This window comes from Danio rerio, chromosome 23, assembly GCF_052040795.2.
Source record: "Danio rerio strain M-AB ecotype USA chromosome 23, GRCz13ab, whole genome shotgun sequence".
NCBI lineage: Eukaryota > Metazoa > Chordata > Actinopteri > Cypriniformes > Danionidae > Danio > Danio rerio.
In genome coordinates, this window is record NC_141043.1 from 39,486,459 (window position 1) to 39,513,318 (window position 26,860).

At 32.1% G+C, this 26,860-nt stretch overlaps 1 long non-coding RNA gene across 2 annotated transcripts in view; it reads right to left on the minus strand.

Annotated features, from left to right (window-relative positions):
• si:dkey-81p22.11 overlaps window positions 1–26,461 on the minus strand; it is a 166,707-nt gene extending 140,246 nt beyond the window's left edge. For both annotated transcript variants that reach the window (NR_125800.1, NR_125799.1), the window contains 1 exon segment: window positions 26,421–26,461. This is a non-coding gene — a long non-coding RNA (si:dkey-81p22.11).
• Between the last annotated feature and the right edge of the window lie 399 nt (window positions 26,462–26,860).

The following is a 26,860-nucleotide window of genomic DNA, read 5'->3' on the forward strand; positions in this document are numbered from 1 at the left end:
ATTGTAACACTTATATTAAGATAACTTGGCTACATTATACTTAAAGGTCAAAGGTGAGATGCCCCATTTTGGTGTTTATAACAAATAGAATTGAACTAAAGAGACTTTACATAATCAAAAGAGCATAAATATGATGCCTATTTACAAATAATATGTTTAAATATGACAAATAAAAATGCTCCGTTTAATAGGTTTAGCAAATAAAATGTCTAAAAAGAAGTGAAATAAATCACCATAAATTAGCTTAACAGATATATTTACGCAAAACCGAAACAACTTATTAAAATATATCAGAGCATAAATGATTAAAAACTAATGCAGCAACAAAAGTCAAATTGTAAATGTCTACATTAACTTTGTGTACTGTTTTTAATTCCCTATAGAAAAATATAAGGTCAAATAGGTTAATAATGTTTTACACATATTGATATACCATATAACTACAAACAGAAATGGAAGAAACTTATTCTGAGATGCATTTATTAAACACTAGACTATAACTACATTTACATTATAAAGACTATAATGAATATTGAATAAATATTATATTTATAAGACTAAAATGTACAATATATCCAATTATTAAAAACATGCTGTAAAATAGGTCAAACCTGGCAAAGCCTTTGAATTTTGGGGCTTTACTGTGATCTATATTTTATTTATTTTTAGCTATTTAAATTATTATACTGAATGACATTTTAATGAATGCCATCTGTTAATCATAATAAAATAGTAAAAAAAACTCAGGAAAAATAACCATATATGCCACATGTTTAATAAAAGACAATTTGCATCTACAAACCATTAAAAATAATATTAATAGTAAATTATGCATAATTAAAACTAATTAACCCTAAACCAAACCCTAACTGTGACCTTATAGTAAATACATGTAGCTACCTAATATTACTCAGTACTTAATCGTGTAATTACACTGAATTGCCCTAAAGTGTATGCAATATTATTTGCATTTTTAATCCAGGGTTGTGTAAATGTTGACTTTTGGCATTATGATTGAATGAGTAAAGAGATAAAAATCTAAGTACTCGCAGTTCATTCATCACAGAGAGTCAAGTCCAGGCAAATATAATTGGACTTGTGGCTACAAAGGTCTGAGCACATACAGTATTCACACTGCATACTTCTGAATAGGGCTGCAGAATGTTTGGAAAATATGATTTATTGTTGAGTGTTGCAACGACATTATTTATCACAATATAACTAACATGCAAAACACTGTTTTATCAGCAATAGAATAAAAGTTAAATTGTAAAAGAAATAATCAAAATTTTTCACCACGCACGACTGAAAATCTTGGGGCAAATTCTGATTCCTATTGTCGATTGTCATTTTCTTGTTGTCTCCCAGCATAAGCATTTACTATCAGCTTACTGCACCTAACAGCACCTCTACTGGAAAGGTGAGGATATAGATCTGTGTTTCTCAACTGGTGGGTCGCGACCCACTGAATATTTTTAGTGGGTCGCGGAGTGTGTGGTTAAAAAATTTTTTAAGCTATTTTGACTTTTATTTTGAAATGCGGGCACAACAACAGTACCGTTTGACATGTGAAATTTCATTTAATTATAGCAACAAATATGTCAAAGCGGAAGTACGACCCTGAATATGTAGAGTATGGATTTACAGGTATTGACGAAAAAAAAAAAACTTAAAGCCTCAGTGTGTAATAAGTAGCGAGGTGCTCTCACAAAAGAGCACAAAACCTTCTAAATTACAACGACATTTAGAAACCAGTCAACATGTTTTATTAACAGTTCAATTTAGTTCATGGTAACTTAACCTTTCCTTACCATAACCACTGTTTACAGTATTTGTTGTCTTTACTTTGTAATATTTCTATATATTGATACATTTTGTTAAATGATAGCATTTATTTATAAGTCTTGGTGATGTTATTATGATTTATCAGTCACTACTTGTGTGTGTTAACAAATAAATACAAATTAATTATAATCCCGAAAATTGTATAATAGTTCCTAAAAATTTGGGTCGCGGCTTGATGACCATGTAAAAATGTGGGTCCCATGGCCAAACCAGTTGAGAACCCCTGATATATAGATCATAAAAGCCCCGTCTGATTGGTTAGATTTGGAATATGCATGATATGCATGAAGCAAACAAAAGCTTGGCACTAGTTTAATTTATTGCACTTTCTGCGATATGGATTAGGGCTGCATGATATTAGAAGAAAATATACTGCAATGTTTGCATTCACTGCATTATATATTGCCATATAAAGGCAATTTTACCAAATGGCTTGAACAGTTTGTAAAGAATTCCTAATTTTAGAATTGGGATGATTTTGTCGGGTTGCATATCTGCACTAAATTTCATTTTAAAATGACAAGTATATAGTACAATAGGCAAACAATTGTTTTTTAGTTTCTGGGCGGTCAAACAGTATTTAGAAGCAGAAATAAAAATAAAATCACTGTATAATCATAATAATAACACTGTATTGTTTTAATTAAGTAATTATATAATGTTCAATTCAACTTTGAGCTGCAAACATTTATTTTGTGCCCAAATGGCTGAAGTTTGCTTCAAATTCTTACTCTAAAGTTAAAATATGAAATGACTCCACTTTGTTGTAACTGTAATGGTCAATTACATTGCAGATGCCTGCGATGTGACTACTGCAGACTCACACATTGCGATATTGATGCCTAAACGATATATTGTGCAGTCCTACTATGTATAAGGCATTTACCATTGCTGTGATAACGATCCTCTTTCAATTTATTATGCAGCCCTTGTACCGCAGAAATATGTAATATGTTGTTATGCTTCCTTAATATTGCCTTTGTGTTTGTGCATGTTTAAATATAGACACTGTATGCAGAGGTTTTTTCTCTACACAGAATATCACAAAATATACAACTGGCAAAAAGAACACAATAAAACAGAGCAAATGGCATGGGTTACTGTATTTTACAAAGCAATGCACTTGACTTGACCTTCTATTCTCCAGTGTGATTGATGAAGCTGATGTAGTCTAATGTGAGCTCGAGCTGTAATCTTTCACCTCATCAGCTGATCAGACTGACAAATGTGGAGACATTTTTTAAACCACTGGGTTAAACGTGAATAAACAAATAAATAAATAAATCTTCCAAGATACATTAAATAGATATTTATAAGCAGATATGCAAATAAGCAATTAATTAATAATGAACAAATTAATGAATAAATCTACGCTCAAAAATAAACTGAAATAAAATTAATTGACCAAACAAAAATAAACATGCTATGTAAATAAAGACATTAATGAAAAGTATAAACAAATAAACAGATATTAAAGTAGAATTAGACATAAAATGTTAAGATGAATGAAGGATGAATGGATGGATGAACTGATTAATAAACCAATTAATGATTAATCCAACTAAATAAAACAATTTATGGATGAAAGAAATGAAAGAATGAATGTGCAACATATTGGTGAATAACAATAAATCCTAAAAATGAATGAATGAATGAATGAATGAATGAATGACTGTGAAACAATGTTGAATAACAAAATGAATGCTAAATATGAATGAATGAATGAATGAATGAATGAATGAATGTGCAACATATTGGTGAATAACAAAATTAATTATAAATATAAATGAATTAATAAATAAATGAATGAATGAATGAATGAATGGTGCAACATATTGGTGAATAACAAAATGAATCCTAAATATGAATGAATGATTGAATTAATAAATGAATTAATCAATATTAAATTATTAAATGAATGAATGAATGAATGAACATATTGGTGAAAACAAAATGAATCTTAAATATGAATGAATGAACGGGAAGGTGAACAACAAACTTTATCCTAAATATGAACGAAGCAATGAATGAATGAATGAATAAATGTGAAAAGTATTAGTGGATAACAAAATAAACAAAACACCACATAAGAATAGTACACAACATATACAGTACAGTACAAAACCTGTACTGACATCATCCAATTGTGAATACATACAGGTAATCACTCTACTGACTGCACATCGCCCTCTGCAGGTGAACAGAGACTGACAGCTCTCACAAATCTCAGGCCAGTCACAATATTAGCTGCTGCATTTGTAATTCTCTGGCCTGCAATGCCACAACTACATCTTGTCCAATATATCTCAACACTTCACCACATTAAATCTCCAAGTCCAACCACAAGCATCCAATCTAAACCAAGTCACAACTCTAGAAGATTACGACCATTAAAGTTTAAGTGTAGAAATTTGCAGAGAAACGAATACGGGGTGTCGCCATATGGCAAGCCACTTTGACTTTTACTCATTCAGAGGATAGGAGTTGTGGATAAAAGCTATTGCATTCTTGCTTCTTAGAATGACAGTTCTTCATGAAAGGAATTATATTTCTATTAGTGTTAACAGGAATGTTTGGTATCAGCAATTACATTTTTGCTGATGAAAATGTTAATTCTTGTTATCATGAATGCCAAGCAGAAATCAAATTATTGACATGACTATCATTTTAACAAGCACATTTGATTGTTTACATCCAGGACTCATATTGCTTAAATAAAACTAACTAGTTTTTTTTAATTATATCAAGAGTTGATTAATTTCACCATAGGCTACCATTCAAATTACAATACTGATGTCAAGAAATTATTTTCTTTTTCTCATTCTTTTTTATAGGCAAGGCAAGTCTACAGTGTTTAACACATTTCATACACAATGGTAATTTAAAAGTGCTTTACAAAAACAAGAATAACAGAAACAAGAAAATAAAAATGATCAAAATACTAAAAAATTAAAACTTAAAAAAACAGATAAAAGCAAATTAAAATGTGTTAAAACAAGTTACAAAAGAATGCAAAAGAAAAGACAGTGTAATCTGTGGGACGTAGCAGAGAGCTCATTTAGTTAAAGTACAGCTAAAACAGATGTGTTTTCAGTCTTGATATGAATGTGCCTAATGTTGGAGGCACATCTGATCATTACTGGAAGCTGATTCAGCATAATAGCTGAATTCACCCTGCTTTGACTGAACCGTTGGAATTTCTAATTTATTTGATCCTAAAGATCTGAGTGATCTGTTAGGTTTCAGTGAGCATATCTGTAATGTATTGAGGTCCTAGGCCATTTAGTGATTTATAGACAAGTAATAATACTTTAAAATCTATTCTGAATGTAACTGGGAGCCAGTGTAAAGATCTGAGGACAGGTGTGATGTGCTCTGATTTCATGGTTCTGGTCAGAATCCTGGCAGCAGTGTTCTGGACGAGCTGCAACTGTCTGACTGTCTTTTTGGGAGGGCCAGTAAGTTATACCTGATTTTGGGTACATAATTGCACCCTCAGAACCAAAAGCAGACCTTGAAAGGTACTGGTTTTGTGTACGAAACAGTATGTTCATCAGACTTTTTTTCTGACTGTATATAAAAAATATGGTTTGCTTATATTAACCCAAATTTAGCTTGAAATAACCCAGTAGTGTTGTGAAACAAGATAGACAGATAGATAAACAGACAGATAGACAAAGTAGAATTGGCATGGACGGAGGGGATGTATCTCCAGCAATTACTGAAATTTCCCCACCTAGGGACATTTTAGTAGATGTGCTCAAAGGGTTAAATTCATAGACATATAATCCATATAATAGGATAAAACGGTTAAAATGCATCGCATACCTCTCTTAATTTCTTGCTATTCGTACCTCCTTAAAGCCAGATTGCAGTAAAATCATGCAGATTTACTTTTGCAGCATAATTGTTATTCGTATTATGAAGTGTTTAAGTGTTTTTAAAAGCACGAAACAGAATTTGTGCTGTTCAATACATGCGCCCTAGGTATGTACGTCCCCACCAATATCAAGAGCAAATCTACACCTTTGAGACGGACAAACAGATAGTTACTGTGGATGGATATGTGAATATTTCAGTTTTATAAATACAAACTTTTAATTCTGAAGATAAATAGTAATTAATAATTCATTTCATAGCACTATTTTATTTCATTTCATTTTAATAGAAACTACATTCAACTACAGAAATGTTTATTCTTTCTTGATATCAATAATTCTTGATAATTGCACATTATACTGATGGAAAATTAGTATTTTTATCAGTTCAAAAGTAATTTCTGGTATTAAAAAGTGCCATTGTTTCTATAGAATCCAAATATCAACGAACTTGCATTTTAACCAGTGTTCAAACTAAACTGATGGTATTAAGTACTCATGTCATGTGACTGAATAAAAGTCAAAATGGCTTGCCACAGTGGCCCAGCCCCCACGGCCAGGCTCTCCGGCGGGGTTGTGGATGCTTTATGGTGGGCAATTGAGCTGCAGCTGCTATCGGCACCATCTCAGGAATGAGCGCGCTTCGAATCAAGTGCAATAAAGCAGACTGGAAGAGGAGGGGGTAACCAACAGAAAGAGGAAACAAAAGAGAGCTGGTCCGTCTGGACGACCATTTAGGGGGAAAGAAGGGGGGAGCGGGTCACTGCCCTCGTTCCTTTACCCAAACACAGAGGAGCGAATGCCACACACATTTGCACAAACCTCAGAGCAAAAGTCTAACAGTGCAGCCGCTGGAGGTTTGCTGTTTGTTTTCTCAGAAGGGCATGGAGCTGCATTTTCCACACACACACGCTGTACATGCAAACTTTATAGTCTAGTACGGTCTTTCTCCATAAGGACTCGTGGTCAGGGCCTCAGGAAATGCCCTCCAAAAGAAAAGCCAGCTGTTATTTATGTGCCCTAACCTAAAAAGACTGCTTTACAGCCCACGTCAAATAAGAGCAAAGGGGAAATCAGGGCATAAAGATGAGCTCCTGAAACATGGAGTATACCAAAAAGACTGAATATATTAATGGACTACTGATCAAATCATTATGTCATTATGTTTGTTTTATTCATTTTTACACTGCTTCAACAATAATAACTTGGGGTTATAAGTCAATCACATTAAACTAAAGGTATGTGATGCTTCATGACCACTAAGAATACAAAACAAAACTGGTGACCTATTGCATCAGCATTATGGACAATAATTTATTTTATTTTCTGCTTAGTTCTTTTATTAATCTGGGGTCGCCACAGCGGAATGAACCACCAACTAATCCAGTATGTGTTATGCAGCAGATACTCTTCCAGCTGTAACCCATCACCGGGAAACATCCATACACACTCAATCACACACATACACTACAGCCAATTTAGCTTACCCAATTCACCTACCACGTCTTTGGACTTGTAGGGAAAACCGGAGCGCATTACAAACATGTACTTGCAATTAAGCTAAATGTTCAATTTTAAGCAATTAAACATTATTTGTATTATTTCTAATAAAATATCAAATTTTACTAATTTAATACATTTTCATTCATTCATTTATTTTCCTTCCGTTTAGTGCCTTTATTTATCAGAGGTTATTCACAGCGGAATGAACCACCAGCTTATCCAGTTATACACAGTGGATGTCGTTCCAGCTGCAACCCAGTACTGGGAATTATCCATACACACTCATACACTATAGCCAATTTAGTTCATTTAATTCCCCTATAGCACATGTCTTTGGACTGTGGGGGAAACCAGAGGACCTAGAGGAAACCCATGGCAACACGGAGAACATGCAAACTCCACACAGAAATGCCAACTGGGTAATTGTGTCGCCTTAATTCCTTTTCAAAAAGGATAATCTCACAAACAATTTTTTTTTTAATTCTAATAATAATGTATTTTTAATGCTTTGGACCGTTGGAATTTCATAGCATTGACATGAATAAGTGAATGATGTTAATAATTGTTATTTTCCTGTGCAATGGAGATAATGCTTTTAAAGGTGAAGAAAAATATTTATTGTGTGGTTAATAACAGTATCAATTGTGGATTGTGTCTGAGGAAGTCAACGTGTGTTTTGAATCCCCTAAGAATGTAAAATAAAGCTGATGAATTGTGTAACTTATAAAATTCAATAAAATTTAACTTTTAAAATTTATTAAAATCGAAAATCATCATTTACAGTTGTAAATTTACATATGGTGCAGTAGCACATCAGGGCGTCCCGAGTTCGAAACCTGGCTCGAAGACATTTTGCAACCCTATACCCCTCTCTCCCTCCAACTTCGCTTCCTTTCTCATTACGGTTCGATTTAATAAATGCAAAAAATAAATAAATAAAAAAAGTTGTAATAACTTTCCCAATATAATCATATTTTTTATAAAAGGTACATTATTAATATGATAGATGCAAGACTAAAATACATTGCCATATATAATACATCTGTGTCCGGTATAAAAATATGAACTTGAGCAGTCAAGCACACACACAAAAAAAAGCCCTAACAGTTGAAAGTTCTCTGGTGTCTCAGACATTTCAGACAAAACCTGTCTGCAGGAGTATGTGTATATGTGAAATAAAAACACACACTGGGAAGCATAAATCTGATCTGGTCAGAGACACACCAGACAGAGCTGTGCCATGTTTAGACTGGGTCCAGATGTACCCGCCTGCAGCCCAGCCTCAACCCCGCCAGTCTCCTCCCTCGCCCTTCAAAAAAAGAGCCCAGCACTCAACCACTTCCCAAACAATACGGCTGACACACAAGACACACACCTCCAGGCACAACCACCATAATGACAAAAAAACACCTACTAACATTCCCAGTGCAACATGTTGGGCTCCAACAATGGAAACAAATAGGGTTACCTCGATAACCATGTTGTCTTTTATGTAATATAAGAGCAGGACATTGCTGTATCGATGCTAGAAGAGCTAGTGTTAGTTGTCCCACTTCTGTGCGACTCTAAGAATGAATAGAGGATGGATGGTAAACGCCCACAGGTAGAAAATCAACACGTCCAGACTCTCTAAGTGCTCGCAGTGGGTTTAGTGTTTCAATGACTCATTCTCAATGCGTTTTTACAGCGTCCTCTTCGGTATCACCGAGCGATTCATCAGCTAAGATCCATTCAGAGGATCAAACACGGGTGCACTTCTGTCGAGAGGGTGAAAAGGATTCACTCTTGAGATGTTATAGAGAAGCATGGATGCCATTTTTCCTGTTGTAGTTTTAAAAATAAAAATATTCTTTTGGAAATTTAAGTAAATGTAATTGGTATCAACACAGGGGCCTTTAACTTTCAAAAAGCCAGCTCAAGTGCTTTCTGTAATCTGCCATGCCATTAAAACTCAATGATCTTTACTGCCTTATTGATATACAATAGTGGATTTCAGAATGGACAAGCAACACAGCATTAAATACCATTGTTCCAAGCAATGTCTTTAAAATATGGACATTTATTTTACCATAGTATTTTCAATGGAGTTTCAGCGCTTGCCTGCTGTTCCTGATGGCACTTGCATTTAAATGTCTTTCATCCTGTTTTACACTTAAACAATTTAATGAATGCTGAAATCTATTTAAAGGATTATATTTGAATTAAATTACATTATCGATGCCGTAAAAGGAGATGAATGAAATTGAAATAGCCAACTATTCACTAAAAGTTTATTGGTGGCTGAAAAACACTTGCTGTGGATATTACCCATAGTCAGCACTTGTTTACCTTTATTTGTATAGTGCTTTTACAATGTAGATTTTGTCAAATCAGCTTCACATAAATGGTCATAGTAAAATAGTAGTAGATACTAGTAAAACAGTAAAAACTTGTCATGTTTAATACTTGTCTTCAGTTTTCTTTTACATAATGACTTTACCATACAGTTTTTATTTACAATGATTTATGGTGGACACCCATTAAAACATCATTCGGGGTGTAACAATAGTTTATATTCCAATAAATCTTGTCAGATATGTTTAGGGCAATAATTATTTGATAAGATAATAAATTTAAAGGACACTAATTAAACACTATTATTAAAAAGTCATTTTCAGTGTATATACTTTGTATATAAACGTATGTAATACTTTGTCCACAAGATATTTCAATCATTTATGATGTAATGAATTGTATGTATATATATATATATATACAAATATATTATAAATATATATATAATATAATATAATATTATATATATATATATATATATATATATATATATATATATATATATATATATATATTATAATATATATATATATATATATATTATATAATACATATATATATATATATATAATACATATATATATATATATATATATATATATTATATATATATATATATTATATATATATAATATAATATATATATATAATATATAATATATATATATATATATATATATATATATATATATATATATATATATATATATATATATATATATATATATATTATATTATATATATTTATATTATATTTGTGTATATTTATATTATATTTATGTATATATATATATATATATATATATATATATATATATATATATATATATATATATACACAAATATAAATATAATATAAATTTGTACACGTTTTATCCAATAAATTTATTTTAATAATATAATTTATTATTTTTTTTTTAAACTACAAATTGTACCTCCAACAATTTCCAACAAAACCACCAACAATCAAGAATGCATGGTGATATGCGGTTATGGTTTTGCAATCAAAAATTGTAATTTTAATGAAAGTCAATGAGGCAAAAACAGCCACCAACATAATGAAAGGATATTCAATTTGAACAAGACACAAAAGGGTAATATTAAAATATTACTCTAAAATAACTATATACTTAAAAAAAAATAATAATAATAACAAAAAAATTACTCCAGTCTTCCACATCACATGATATTTCGGGAATCATTGCATTATGCTGATTTTTATATTTTTATCAAACCTGAAATGAAGACAGGAATCTTGCTTACCATTTTTGTGGAAACCGTTGATACATTTTTTCAAGATTTTCAGAGAAACAAGTAAGATCAAATTGATACACCGTTACTTAAAAAAAAAAGAAAAAAGAAATACTACCAACCCCAAACTTTTAAAAGTAAAATTCAATCAATCCATCAACATTGCTCAACACACTGCAAAAATACTTTACTTGTTTCTAGTCTAAATATCTAATAATTCTTAACTCAAAAAGCATTTTTTTAGATGAGCACAAAATTATTGTTTAGTTTTCAGAAGTCAAAATTGTCACTTTTTCCTTAAAGAGAGCAAAATAATCTGACAATAGGGCAATAAGCAAAACTATTGTTTTCACTTTAGAATAATTGTTTGTCTAAAAACAAAACAATACTTTTCCTTGTCTATAGAAAATGCTTTTGATTAAAGAAGTTTTAGATATTTGGAATAGAAACAATACAAAAACACAAGCATTTTCACAGTGCTGCACTGAGATTATACTCAAAGAACATTATCTGATGACAGATACACTCAGTTTCAGCTCACCTGCAATAAAACAAGGCCAACTGTTACTCTGAGAGAGTTTCAGAGCTACATATCTCAATAAAAATGATAATAAACTCAAAAAATGACCCACTACGTCCATGCTGGTGGCCTGGACCGACAGTCACTGAGTTTACCAGACCCTCCAGTACACAAAAACAGAGCCCTGCACATGTAAACACGTGTGCAAAGTGCTGTGCACAAATGTGGCACGAACGCTCTGATTTACAGCGGAGTAAACGATTTAAGCAGCACGTCTCGCTCTAACACCTAAACACCTGACAGCCCTCTCATAAATAAGGTTAGCCAGAGCCTCCTGTGTAATTTACACCTACACTATCTCTTAAACTAACATGTAACAGGTTCATCTGCCATATTTCAGCACCACAGGCTGAGAAGCCGCCCGGAAAAGATGAATGAGTTGGATGGGCATTAAGAGAGTGAGAGGGAGAGAAAGAGAGAGAGAGTACAAATGTGCAGTTGCGACAGGCCAGGGCGAGCGAACTTCAAAAGCGCCTCTGTTTTGGATGTTGGAGGCCATGTTGGTTGCGAGGCCTGAGGCGCAGTCGCAATGAAGGCTGACAGCAACATCAAGGCCTCACATCTCCCGTCATAAATCCTCCTGCCCTCATTCTTCTTCTCTCATGCGGCGAAATGCATCTTTGTCCCATAAGGATGATTTATTTAGGAGAAATCTATGAGGTGCACCAGTCACTTCACAGCAAGGGGGCTCTGCGGTTAGAGGCGAAGGGAGAAAAACAGGGCCTCCAAATCTCGTCGGCCTGACACGCCGAAGCCTGCGTGCAATTTCCACAAGCAAACCTAGTTATGTGCAAAATTAATATGATCCATCTCGCAGAGTAAAAACAGCTGAATGTGAAGGCAAGAGTGACAAAGTGCTGCTGAATGTAATAAAAAGGAAGTTGGCTGTAATAAAAAGGAAGCAAACACTCTTAAATTGACTAAGAATGGCTTGTGCCACCTAGAGGATGACTTTAAAAGTGCAGTAAAGTGTAAACAATTGAAGGAGAGCTTTTGTAATGCAGATGAAATTACATACAGGAAAACTTGCATGTTCCTTGCCCGTTGCCTTGAATTTGTAAGATGAATCAAATAAAAAATATCAGTGTTTTAACTATAATTACATTCAACTGACTTAAACAGCTTGAATAACTTAAGTTTGAAACACTTGCATAAAACTTGATCATATTTTTGAATGTTTATTAGAAACTTTAAACCCTCACAATGCATAAAAAATCCCAAAGAAATAAAGGTCCCAAAGAATCATTTTATAAAACACCAAAACCTAAATAATGTATATGTATGTTTAATTATATTTATATTAACAGTTAATTTTGTGCCAATTCATTATTAATTCTACTGGTATTAAAATTACATTGAATTTACATTGAAGTTGAGGTTCAAATGTATAAATCCTGCACATTTTACTAGCGTAAATATTTACTTTTAGATCACAAAAAGTGATCATTGATTCATGCTGCAGTAGTTTATCAACCACCATGCTTATCAACAAATTTTTCTGATACTATAACTTCAGATAATTTTACAAAATATTTAGAGATAGATGTCAGAGCACCTTTTAAGGTCAGAGGAGTGATGTTTTACCTGCATGGCACTTTGCAAGATGGCCTATGTTACACTCACTCCCCTAAACTTCACTCCCACCCTGGACGACCCCCAATGTGTAACCTTCCGGTCCTACTGCACCCAACACAGTCTGAGCTGGGATCGAACTGGCGATTCTTTGCATGGGAAACAGTTGCTTTATCAAGGAGGCTAAAGACCATATCATCTGTCGCTAGAGTACCTCTTGAGGTCAGAAGAGTGAGGTTTACCTGCATAGCACTTTGGTAGCTGGCCTCCGTTACACTCACCCCCCTAAACCTCACTTCCATCCCAGACGAGCCCCTATGTGTAACCCACTAGTCCTACTGCACCCAACCCGGTCTGAACTGGGATTGAATCGGTGATTCTTTGCATGGGAATCGGTTGCTTTAACAAGGAGGCTAAAAGCTGGCTTATACTTCTGCGTTGGATGATCGACATGACAAATTGCCTTGCACATTGCCGTGCATTTATACTCCTCGTGCTCTGGAATTACAATTCCGAAACGCTAGCTGGCAGTGAGGTTATGTTTCTCTGTGTCGAGTTTCAACGCCACGTTAATGTACAAGTAGCTAAAACAAACTCATTCAGAAGTGGGAACCAGCGGACATGCAACTAGGCATAAGACAATAACCATTTTCAAGGTATACTATGGTTTGGAAAATTCAAGGTTTTTAAACCGAACAAATCTTAATTCCTAAGGTATGTGTAAGATTTTTTTATTTACATTATTTTAGGACAACAGTACGTCCAGCAGAAATTTTATCCAAAGATGACATTTTAAATTATAAAAATAAATCCGTGTTTTTGAAACTAATGAAGACAGCAGAAGTCTATGATTCATTTGAATTACTTAGCCTAACATTTTTTCTGCTTAAAAATATTTTAAATCTTTCACAAAATAAAATAGTGTTCAAAGGGAAAAAAAAAAAGTTGAATTTTTTTTACCCAGACTTATAAAAAGAATGTATTTTATTGCAGTAATCACAATAGTGTGTAACCATGATATTTTTATCCAAGGTTATCATACAGTCAGAATCTTATATTGGCCTATTCCTACATGCAACAACTTTAATTATTAGGTAAACACAAAACAAAAGTTTCCATCTAGACCTCCTTCATGTGACTCGACCCTTATAAACACTCGCTCCAACATGCGGCTCCCACCCATATAGCCCTATATAATAAATAATAATAATAATAATACATTTTATTTATATTGCGCTTTTCTCAAACTCAAAGCGCTAATAAGAGCATCAACACACAGAAGAACATGAAATACACAAAAAAGTAAGAATGATAATAATGATAAAAATATACATATTAAAAGAAGGCCTCATAAGTTATAAGCAATAATAAAAAGATGAGTTTTAAGAAGTTTCTTAAAACAGTCCAGGGAACTGGCGTTCATATATATACACTTTGGAGTCAAGAATGTTTTGCAAAACTACGTAAAGTTTTGTTTCCATTATTAAAAAATAAAAACAACAGATTTTAGAAAATATAAATAGGATTTCCTTTTTTTTACATTAAAATTGTATGTTTATGCGTTTCCCTTCCTTTGTAATCAATAGTGAAATTCAGCTATTTCTGAGTGAAAATTGTTTTCAGAGCCATATTTTGTTCTATGTACCAGAGAAAGAGACCTGAGAGACTTTTAAACCCGTTTATAGGCTATACCAGCTTATATTTCCCTCAGCAGTGGGACTGTTACGCTGTCGAAAAAACATCTCACATTATTAATTTATTTTTAGGTGTAAAAGATGTGTTTTTCAATCTCCCACCACAACAGCTCCTTAGAACATGCTCTGATGGTCAAACCTCAAAGTTCAGCAAACCCCGAAGAAGAACGACAGCCCTACACACCTTTCATTCACCTGGAGCATGTTAATTCCCAGCGTTTTATTGCCAATTGAAAATTTAGCACCATGAAGAATAAGCACAAATGCCAGAGCTGAAAATGTAAATGAATGGAGGCGGTTGCTAGGTGACCACGCACACATCCTGAACAGCACATTATTAATTCATCATGGAGCCTGAGATTACCTGGTAATTAATGTTTAGCTATAAATTGTGTGTTATTTAAAATCAGTTTACGTGAGGTTTGATGGAGTTGTTCATGTATGAAGAAATAAAATCCAGACACGTCTCTGTGTGTTATCTGTCAGAAATCTAGCAGCTGGTTTAACCTGCCTTGTGGTTTGGAAAATTGTTTGTGTATGAATGCTTCTGTATAAAGGTAATTTCAGGAATTATGGGTGTGTATATGAACTAAACACACAGTGGGGGAAATTATATTTAATAAATAAATTTAAACTTTATGAATATATCTCTATTTAATTTTGAAAAGGTAACATCATAAAACTTATAGTATAATAATTTTAATGAGATCTTAGTAGTATAAGATGCTTTTGAAATCTCTCTCAGATTAAAACACTAAAAGCAATAATATTAATAATTATGATGAGGATAATAATGATGATGATAATAATAATAAGAATCTCCTATAACGTATAAGACATTTTATGAATAATTTAGTCTTTTTAAAATTACCTTATATTTGTTTATTTGTTGGGAGACAACCAGTTTAAAAAAAACTTTTTTTTCTCTTTTAGTCTAAAATATTTTCTATATTTAAAAAAAAATTATATATATATATATATATATATATATATATATATAGAGAGAGAGAGAGAGAGAGAGAGAGAGAGAGAGAGAGAGAGAGAGAGAGAGAAAAGCATAAATATGTTTTACAATATACTCTCCGGCCATTTTATTAGGTACACCTTACTCGTACTAGAGGCCATTTGAGTACAGTGAACTCATTGTCATGTTCAAGAAACCGGTCTGAGATGCTTTGCACATTATCCTGCTGAAAGTAGCCATCAGAAGATGGGTGAACTGTGGTCATAAAGGGATGAACATGGTCAGCAACAATACTCTGGTAGGCTGTAGTGCCAAATTCTGACCCTACCACTGAAATGTTGTAGAAATCGAGACCCAGTCCAGGCAAGGTTTTTCCAATGTTCTATTGTCCAATTCTGGTGAGCCTGTAACTCTAACCTCAGTTTCCTATTTTTAGCTGACAGGAGTGGCACTCATTGTGGTCTTCTGCTGCTGTAGCCCCTCCACCTCAAGGTTGGATGTGTTGTGTGTTCAGAAATGCTCTACTGCATAACTGATTGTCTTGACCATGTCTACATGCCTAAATGTATTGAGTTGCTGCCATGTGCCATTGGATTAGTAATTTGCATTGATGAGCAGTTAGACAAGTGTATCTAATGAAGTGGCCGGTGACGGTATTGCAATCGAAATAATAATTTTAAGAATTTTCTTAATAAATATATATTTAAATATATTTAATTATGTATGGAAAATACAACCAAACAAACATGTAAGCCTCTTTGAAAAAAAAAATCTATTCAATTCATTTCTAATTTTGTTGTCTGGTAATTTTTTGAATGTTGTGAGGCAATCTGTGTATATATTTACACAAACTTAACCTACCTAATAATGCCTTGTAAAACCAGGGCCTCAACCACAAAATTCTATTACTTATATCATATATATAAAAACATATATACAAAATAATGATAGATATAAAAAGGGATTTCGTTCAAATAAGCGCAAGAAACCGACTGAATATTTCTGTAAGTTAACTAAAAAAAAATATTAATTGAATTTACTCATTTTTGTTCAAGGTAAGTGGTTGCAAATAATTTACATGGGCTGGATTTAAATCAATTAAATTTAGTTATGTTTAATATAATTTGTTTAAATTCAGCTCATATAAATTATTTGCAACAAAAATGTATGGTAAATTCAATGAATCATATTTCTCAGTGTACAGTAATAGCATCTTCTCCTTAGACAAAGGCAGGCAGCACTTCCTCTATTCCCCCAACTCACAAAATCCCAGTGAAGAAGATGAGAAATGCCATGACTGGATCAACTCCAGCCTTCTCAAACCACAAGCCCATCTTGAACGTCTGCAGTCGAAGTCTCTGCAGCACAAAGGAAAACAGCAGGCCTCATCACCGGGGTCTCAGTTCTGAGAAGCAAAGACTTGGACCTGATACTGTCCAGCTCCATCCAGAACGTCCACCATCTGTAACAGCTGGATGTCAGCCGCTTAAGACTGAGAACATTTGGAGACGCTCCATCAAAAACACAGCCTGAAACTCCAGTTTGAACCAGAGTCAAAATGTACAAATTGGTCCCTGCTCTGCCATGTAGATTGACTCAATGCAATCCTAAATATGCCAAGACAACACATTTAAAGTAACACTTCGTTTTTTTATTGGGATTAAGCTCATTTTAGAAGTCATCCAGAGTTAAACTGTTGAGTTTTACCATTTTTGAAACCATTCAGATTAGGGCTGCACGATATGGCAAAAATTAAATCTCGATAATTATTTTCCATATTGAACGATGGCAATACATATTTCGATACAGGTTGTTGTAAAGCTTTCAGATTTATAGGAGTATACCAACAATTACGGAAGCCACAAAAATTAGAGGGTCCATTAAATGACATAACATTTTCAGCCAATAAATTTTCTGTGGCCGAAAATTTGGTGCATCTCTAATTTCAAAACACATTTCTAAGTTCCCATTGTTGCAGATTTCTGCTGTGTGATTGGCTCCTGGATCAATATAGAGTTAAGAAAAGTCCAGAGCTTACCATTGTCATTGACAAATTTTATCGCGATTCAATATGAAATCGTTTATCGGCCCATCCCTCAGGTGCACAATACTGTATATCATTGCAGCATTGATATTAAAGTTTGATCATTCGCAAGTCACATCGCAGGATATGCAATGTTAAGTCTGGGTTATAATGTAACATTTTATTCGTGTTTTTAAGGCCTGTGAGTGTATGGGGATTTTAAAAGCATTCAGGCATAAGTGGTTGTACCTATAGTAACTTTAATAATGATCAATTTATTGAATTATTTTTTTAAAATTATTTTATTACTGTACCTGAACACTTTTAGAATTGGAAAACCATAAAACGCTGTTTGTTTTAGGTGTAGCTTATTCTTTATTGATTTTATCTATGCTTTTAATTTGTTTATTAGGTTTTATGCTGATGCATTCCCCTACAGAATCAATCTAAAATGAAAAAGTCTTTCCAAATAGAGATAATCAAGTGATCTGGTGAAATAGCAATCATATAATGCAATATAGAAATGGCAGAATAACAAAATATGGCAATATCAGATTTTTCCAATTTCGTGCAGCCCTAATTCAGATGATCAGTGCTCTGAGGGGAGCACTTTTAGCTTAGCTTAGCATAGATCATTGAATCAGATTAGACCATAAGCAACTTGCTTAAATATCAGCAAATGGTTTTGATAACTTTCCTATTTAAAACTTCAGTAGTTACATCATGTATTAAGAATGATGAAAAATTTAACATTTCTATTTTGAAGGAACTTTACTCTTATTCGACCAAATGATCAGAGTTTAGTTCCTAGCTATATCGATCCTAGAAAAAAAAATGCAACTTTTAATTTTCCATCGATCTTAGTGCATGACAGAACTACACACTAGTAAAGCTTTAAATCAGAGATGCCCAAACTAGGGCCCTTGGGCCAAATCCCATCTGAGAAGATTGGAAGAATGATGGGGATGGTTTAGAAATTGTCATTTAAAATCTAATGTTGTTTTATTGTTAAAAGCTAACTGAAATTAAATGTTTCAATTACATATTGTTAATTAATAAGATTTAGTTTAAATGTACATACTGTCATCTGAAGGATAAAAGACAATGCAGAGACTTTGGTGAGCAAATCAAGGCAAAGGCAGATTCTGCTTGACTAGTGTATTCAGCATTGAACTCCACTGTCCACTGTTATGTTTTTATTGCATTAAGTTATCATTTTAAAAGTTACACTGCATTAGTTATTACGATTTAAAGTAATGTTTTATTTATTTATTCATTTTTAAATATTATGAAATAAATTAAGAAATTAAGCATAGCAACTTTAATGTAATACAGTTTGCTATTTACCTTCAGCCCACGATTTTTGGTCCTTTATATGAAAAAGTTTGGGCACCCCTGCTTTAAATAGTAAAACTATCTAAACTCTTTGGACATTTGAGCATGATGCTAATGGTCTAATTCAATGCAATGATTTATGCTAAGCTAAGCTAAAAGTGCTCCCACAAGACCCAAAGATTGGCTGTATGGATTCATAAAATAGAAAAACTCAACTGTTCAATGCTAGGGGACTTGTAAAATGAGCCTATTTCCAAACAAAGTAGAGTGTTCCTTTAATTCCCAGACGAAGCATTTGTGGACCTTCAATCCAGCATCAACAAACAAAACAAACCCCAAAATCTGACTGGAAATGTTCGGCATCTTTCTCACCAAGGCACACAAACCTGTGCATCTTGAGAGTATGTGAGTGATGCTACTTGGTTGGATGAAAAAGAGACATTTTTTTAAACAAAGTGACATTGAAAACACAGACGAGCAGCCAAAGAAAATGATGACTTTGCTGTTCGGCTTCAAAATCCATGAGTTATTAGACTCACCTAAGCCTCTGCAAATTTAAAGACGAATGGGATTTTGATCCCGTGCAGTCCAGTATGAAAAAGATATGGAAGTAGGAGATTAAAATGACTAGTTATGTTGCGGAATATCGCTTCGGTGAGACAAAGGTCAAATAATTATTTGTTTAAGACAATAAAAGACTCTCATTTATTACTTTGTTAGCTTGCATTAAAATAATCTTGGATATTCATTTTGATTTGCTCGGCACCATTTCATCTGGAACGAGGAAAAATGTTTAATGTTTTTCCAACTTATGCAATTATAATATGCACACTCTAAATGGCAGATCATTGCCTTTTGCTAATTCTATTGTATTATTTTAATATCACCGAAACATTATTCATGCTTTGTAAGTTTTTTCAATTAAGTTTTACGTTTATATTTTCTAAATTATTTACTATTTTCATTTTAGGTTAAAATTAACCTTAAGTTATATTCATTTTTAAAATAATACAATTGCATGATTTGGATTCAGCTTTAGTTGTTTAATACATCAACAACAATTTTTTGTGCATAAATATATACCAAATAAAAACTGTAATTAAATGCAATTCTGTGGCTCCTGGTCAACTATAATTCAGACTCAACATTGTATATCTTGCAATGTGCCTATATTGCGGATGCACAAATTGAGATATCAACACTGAAACTATATATTGTGCAGCCCTAGTAGTAGCATTAATATTACTAATTTTACAGCCCTTTCAAGTGACAATAGTTTTTATTAGGTTTCAGTTTTTAAAAAATAGGCTCCAGCATTTTTGTAATACCAGTCTATTAAAAAATATGTGTTTTCATCCTTTTAGGTGAAAAATAATTCTATATACAGTATGTATTAGATTTGTATAGCATCATATATCACTTATTTTCTTATTTATTAAAACACTATATAAAAATATACAAAAATATTATTGAGTGATTAGTTTTTCATTTAAAACTAATAATTTAGTCACTTTCAGGTAGTCAAAGTTTATTTATTTGTATTTCTGTATTTTACTTGGCGAAGAGCAAAATAAAATAGGTGACATTTTCACAAGGTTAATGGGAATAAACACCTTTCAAACCTTTTATTAGCTTTAGAAGCGCTTCACACTGATCTGAAGGTGCCCTCTGCTGGCTGTTTCTAGCACAATAATACAACAGAACAAAACAGAGTAATCATGGAAGCAGGTTTGATCTGACAGTATTTACTAAAGCCTAGCGATATGTTTGGGTTTTCTTTTAAGAGTTTCCATTAATGACCTGCAGTTTTATTTTTAAAACAGTAAGATAGATGTTTCAAACACACTTACATTTTTCTCTATTAAAAAGTGAGGAATGAAATGAAGACAAGACATGCCTTTAGAGCATTCATTATATATCTAAAAAAATATTTCTAGTTCCCTCAGCTTCAACAATTATGATACTATGTAAATAATAGAAATTAAAAAGTGAATTTTAAATGTATTGTAAATGTTAAATTAATCGATCAACAATTGTAGACACTACAGTATTTGATTTATAATTTTTACATCTGCATAGATGACACTTCAGCACAACTACCATAAATTCTTCACACAAATCCTGCAGTTTTTTTTATGAAGTATGCTGTTTTTTAACTGTTGATAACACAATATTTTATCATTTACATTTAGTCATTTAGCAGACACTTTTGTCCAAAGCGACTTACAACTAATTTTGATTTAATATTATTATTATTGTTTTTAATTATTATTATTTATTTTGTATTATTATTGTTATTATAGCAGTAGTCCTGTATATTTTTATGATTGATTGCATATTGTACAAATGATTTAAAAGAATGTGCCAGCATACATATTGTTCAAAGGCAACAAGGCATTCCTTTTTTGCTATTTATTTTATATACATGGCAAATATATTAAGTGCAAGGGTCTACAGATTCAAATAACTTCCTTGAAAACAAAATGTCAATCTAGGTGAAATGCTGTTCCATCACACATATTACATTAAATATTAGGGCTGCACAATATATCGTTTCATCATTGATATCGCTGTGTGCGAGTCAGTCCCATCACAAGGACCTGCAATGTAGCTGGGATTAGTTGACCAGAGAATACAGTTAGCAACATATTGAGTCATTTCAACTTTGAAGAGTGCAAGTTTGTTACTTGAATGTGTGTTAATAGGGGCCTGTGACTGTGTAAGCATTTCAGGCTAATTAAGCCATTTGGGCACAGCAAATCAACATTTGAATGCTTAAAGATTGTAACTTCAAATTATATAATTATTTACCCAAAACAATACGATGTTATTATGATCATTATTAGTAAGTAAGCAAGCAAAGGTTTATTTATATAGCAACTTTTCCAGACATTGAGTCACAAAGTGCTTTACAATATGAGAAAACTACTAAAGGAACACATGACATTAAAAGAAGACATGTTAAAACATATAAAACTAATTAAAAATCCAAATACAGAAACACTAATACTGTTAATTAAAAGCTTGAGCAAAAAGGTGCGTCTTTAAATGCTTTTTAAAAAGTTTAACTGATCCCAGAGTTCTCAGTGCTATCCAGAGAGAGTTCCAGAGCCGTGGGGCCACCACACAGAAAGCACGGTCACCTATTATATGGTTTGCATTATAATTTTCATTATATTTAGTTATATTTAGTGATACACTCCCATACATAATCATCCAAATCAATTTAAAATGATAAATTCTCTACAAGCTATTCAAGTCATTTGGTTAAATTGCATTTATATATCAATATAAATTGCAGTAAATTAAAATATTGCAATGTCTGTTGTTCCAATTTCGTGCAGCCATATTACACAAATTGCATACTTTTTCTGACCAAAAAAACAATTATATTACTTGAAAAATATTTTAAATTATTAATAATTAATTGATGACAAATTGGGTAAAACTGATAATATAAGGGTAAACTTAAAATTATTTTTTAACAATATTAAAATAATTATTTGGAGTACAATGTAAACCACTGGCATTTATTTTGGTTTTTTAATTTGCCATACAATTATTCTTCTACATATGCCTGACAAAAAAAAAAAAAAAAAAAACATTATTAAAAACTATCATTTGTATAGTGAATGTCTTCTATAAATCAGATTTTTTAAAATATATTTTTGCTAAGAAAAAAAATTAAATGCACTGCATTGTTATATGGGGAAAGTCTACATTTCCATTTGAAAAAAATAAACACCTCAGCTACATTAACTGAATATACCAAAGATTAACACAACACTTAAAAAGTTAAAGCTATATTATACTCCCGTAACTGTCCTGCTTTTATTTCTCAAACCAAGGAAACTGCATATTTTATAAACAAAACCAAAAAGAAAAGTGCTTGACAGCGCCCTCTGGTGACCATCAAACACTGGGATCGCTTTTCATTGGCTGATCTGTTCCATCATCAATCTTCATACGTTCAACAAAAGCCTCTCCCATATATACTCCAAATTACATTTCGTTCAACTGAATCAAAACACAAACACAATTGTACTATCCAATATATATAAAAATTAATTCATTAATTTTAAAGAGGAAAACAAACTAAAATGATAATTATTTATAACTTTGAATGCTACAGCCAACTTAATGACCAAAAAAGCCCAAAAATAAACTTAATTCCATATAAAACCACTGATAGATGAAGTAATAATCTCACGGTTGTTCAGCTTATTTAAGGTCGAAATTCTGTTTCATAAATCTCCACCCTCAGACAGTTAAGAAATGTATTTCATGAACCAAATGGATCTGTATTGCATTAAGATAAGTCTATGATTATTTTACTTGCATTACAGATTCAAATAAACACTTGAGTTATTGTGAATAAACGTTGAATAGATGCCAGAATTACTAACATCAAATGAAAATAGGGGCACATTACATCCACTGTGGCTATTTACAGGAGTGAACATGCCCTTAAGTACCCAATCTGTCTTCATTCACAAGCTCATAACTCTGTATAGAGCGCCGTTTGGCCCCTGTCCCACCGGTGCCAGCTCTGATATACTAACAGACGTTTGTCAGCGCTCCAATCACACTGCCAGTGAAGGGAAATCTTACTAGTATTTCACATAACATTCGAACGGCTCACTGAAACCTCAGATTAAAGTGTGGATCTGATGGTGAAAAACAAATGTTCTTGAATGCAAGTCCTATTCAGAAGGACAGAGGGCAGCACAACAGACACACAAAATAAAAATAAATAAATAAATAAAAAATGTAAAAAAAAAAAAAAGTCATTGGATTTATTACATTTTTAGATTGTGGTTGCAAACAATTTTTAATGGGATGACCTTAAACAATCAAATTAAGTTGAACATAATTTTGTTATAAATTAAATTAAAAATCCTTAAACCAAAAACATAAGATAACAGGGATTAAAAACATAATCCCTGGTGCCGCCGCACTTGTTCTCCCTAAGATATAAACCAAAACACAAACCACTGAGACTTATTAAGAAAATATTATTTATTACAGAAAATAAGGAGCAAAATTACATCGGGAAGAGTTAAGCCAAAATAAATGACAATAAACTAAACTAACCAAATTATCAAAAACTTCCCTGGAAAATAATTAAGAAAATAAAATACAGAAAGCTTACCTCTAACAACACAGGAGAAAACGAAAATAATAAACAAAAGGCACCAAAGCTCCTTACCATGCTCCAAGCCAGAGAGGGAGACCAAAACTGGGTTTTTCTCCGGTTAAAAAGTACAATCATTTGTTTAAATTCAGTCCATTAAAACAGTTTGCAACCACTATATAAATAAATATTATAAAATATAATTTAGTAAATTCAATGAAAAAATTTTTTCAGTGCATCACAGCATTTCTTCAATATAAAAACGTTTTCGTTGGGGTTGGAAAATGTGCATTTATGCACTGTAAAACCCAAAAAGTTAAGGTAACTCAAACCATTTGAGGAAACCGATTGCAACAAACCATTTCCATTCAAAAGCTAATCCTAATGAGTAATGTTAACTTAAACAATTTGAGTAAACAAAGTAATTTGAGCACTGTAAAACCCAATAAGTGAAGGTGACTCAAACTGTTTGAGGAAACCAATTCCAACAAAACATTTAAGTAAAAAAAAAAAAACTAAAAAAAAAACTTATCTATACAAGTACTGTAAACTTTCTCCATTTAAGTTGAAGTAATGAGGTATTTACTTAACTCATTACCTTCCACACTGAGTTCAAAACTCTTTTCAAATAATAGTTTTAGTAGAATTAGTAGTTTTAGCAGAATTAACTTTCAGTCAATTTTGAGTTAACTACACTCATTTCATTTGATAAAGTTGACTGTTGGGTTTTAGTGTTTACATTTTAGACAAACAATTGTAAAATGCAACATTAGAAAAAAAAGTCGAAGCAACAGGGGAATAGAAAAAAAAATTGAAGCAACTGTTAATGATCTGTTTTTTGGTCAAATTAAAACATACTCATTACAAAAGTAATCAACATCTATGATAATTTTTATAGTTCAAGGGAAAATTTAGCCTATAAAAATGGTTTGCAACCACATAACTTAAAAAATAAGATCAAAAGAAAGATAAAAAAAATATCCTTGGGGTTGGAAAATGTGCCTATTCCTTTATTGTTTATGTAATAATAAATAAATAAATAAAAATTAAACATAAAAACAATTTCAGGCATTTAGTGAATTTGTTTGCTTTTGTTTTTTGGTCTAGAATCAAAAACTAAAATATAATGATGAACTAAACTACAATATGCTTATACTAAAAGTGATAAAGATCTAGTTTTGGTAAATTCAGCCAATAAATTTTTTTGCAACCTCATACCTTTAAAAAAACTGTAAATCATACGAATTATTTTTTACAGTGCATCACAGTATTTCTTCAATACAAAAACATTATGGGTTGAAAAAATGCGTATATTCATTTTCTGTTTATGTAAATTTTAGACAAACAATTATAAAATGCAACATGGGAGTAGAAAACAAACGTCACATTAAGTATTAATGGTGCTGTTAAATTTTTAAGTAGCCTTGTCATTATTTAAATACAATCTCATTAATTGAAAATAAGCAAACAGAACTATTTCATTTTGTAATGACTTTAAATTATATAGCGTTACTGTAATTGATTCTTAAAGATTTTACTCTCAAATTCATATAATGTTAATTTATTTTTTCTTTCTTTCTCTTGTATGTTTCATTGACATTGACAATGTAATTCCTGTTCTGTAATGTATACAAATATAGTTACATTATTATTGCTAGGCTAATAAATTATTTTTTAAGGCAAGTTCAATACCAGGAATTTCGTCGTGAATGTGTTTGTTGTTTTTTCGGTCAAACTAAACTATGCTTATACTAAAAGTGATGAACATGATTTTTTTATAGTTCATTGGGGACTATAAAGAAACTTAAATTAAATTTGACATTATAAGAGTTTGACACAGAATAAATTAAGTACTTGACAGCCATATTTTAACACAAATACTTAAGAAAAATAATATTTATAATTACTCTGACAGTAGGACTTGAGGGTATAAAACCATGTAGACCGCTACAGGCCTAACGTTACATACATGTGTTAATTCATACATTTAAAAAGTGAAAAATCATATTTAGTCGATTTTATTAACGAAAAGTTTAAACCTCTGTGATAAGAAACCTGGGCGAAAAAAACAGAAGTGATTTACTTCGATTTACAAACACTATATTTTACCTTCGGTTCAGAAGATTACGTTAAAGCTAACTTTACACAACAACAGTAAAATAATGTTTAGAAAAGCTAATGTTTGTTTTTAAAGGGGAAATGTAACGTATTCCATTTAACGTTAACCAAGCGCTCGTAATTTACTCAAGGAAATCTTCACAAGCACACAAAATGTTTGCGAAAATGTTTGAAAATAATAAGACTCACATGATAGCATGACCACGCTGACTTTTCCTCGCACGACGAACGCCATTTGGAGTCACATGATTGGTCTAAAAGTAACGAGTCTAAAGTGACTCGAATCTTTGATCTGATAATCTGAATATTTTTTGTTGATTGACTCGTTCAAATAATCTCTGTTTGTTGCTTAGTAACGCCGTTAGGTGGCGACAAACGAGTCTTTTTGTGAGTCAGTGAATCGTTAACTCAAACGATTCATTACAAGGTCTTAAAGGGATAGTTCATAACTTATTTGTGCACATCAAGGATTTTTTGTAAGACTTTCTCATATAAATACCAAGTACATTTATTCATTCATTTTCGTTCAGCCACAGCGGAATGAACCGCCACCTACTACAGCATATTTTAATTTACAAAAACAAAGAAAACATAACAATTTACTATACAAACATACATTACATATACAA